General features: G+C 57.0%; 1 protein-coding gene across 1 annotated transcript in view; it reads right to left on the bottom strand.

Annotated features, from left to right (window-relative positions):
- ANXA2 (annexin A2) overlaps nt 1-704 on the bottom strand; it is a 43,599-nt gene that overhangs the window by 42,349 nt on the left and 546 nt on the right. The window lies entirely within an intron of this gene.

The raw sequence follows: 704 nt of genomic DNA on the forward strand, positions 1-704 counted from the left end.
TGGAAAACAGCCCTCCACACCAGGCGCTAGGACCGACCTCACAGAGCTACAGGGAGAGGCCTAGGGGGCCACGCCCTGTTCTGTACCCTCTGTCTTTGACTCATTGTCGCATCAGCACCAGTAAGTCAGTGACAACTCTGCCCACATAACCACGGGGGACACTTCCTTCCTGAAGCAAAAGTGGTCGAGCAAATTGGAAACTCTTCAGATACACGGAAATCAGAAGTGCTCTCCTACAGGATAATCTAGACAAAGGAGAAGTAGCTGAGGTTCTTTCGTTCTGTTCCGTTCTATAGGGGCAGGAGGTCGCTGCTAAAAACCCCTACCCCTTATCGTCCGACCAGTTGCTTCCCTCTTGCCGGTTGGCACAATTTCCACAAATGCGCATTTGTTTCAAGTCAACTTGCAACAGATGGGGATCACTTTCTAGACGGTCGTAAGGCTCGTGTTTAATGTGGAGGGTGTCGCACCCTCTGCTCTCCTCCCGACCCGGGGCTCCTAGGGTGGCCACACCCAGCCCCCCGCATCGCCTGGCGCGTCTGGAATGTGGTGCCTCCCTCTGGCCCCCTCCCCGGCGCCACCTCGTCTGGCTTCCTAAGTACACTCAGGAGGGATGCCCGACCCCTCCTTCTGCCTTGCATCCCCCATGCCAAAGCACACCCGGCGCCCCTCACTCCTGTCCAAATCTCCTCGCCACTGGGCAC

The sequence above is a fragment of the Bison bison genome, unplaced genomic scaffold (assembly GCF_000754665.1).
Source record: "Bison bison bison isolate TAMUID 2011002044 unplaced genomic scaffold, Bison_UMD1.0 scf7180017864146, whole genome shotgun sequence".
Taxonomy (NCBI): Eukaryota; Metazoa; Chordata; class Mammalia; order Artiodactyla; family Bovidae; genus Bison; species Bison bison.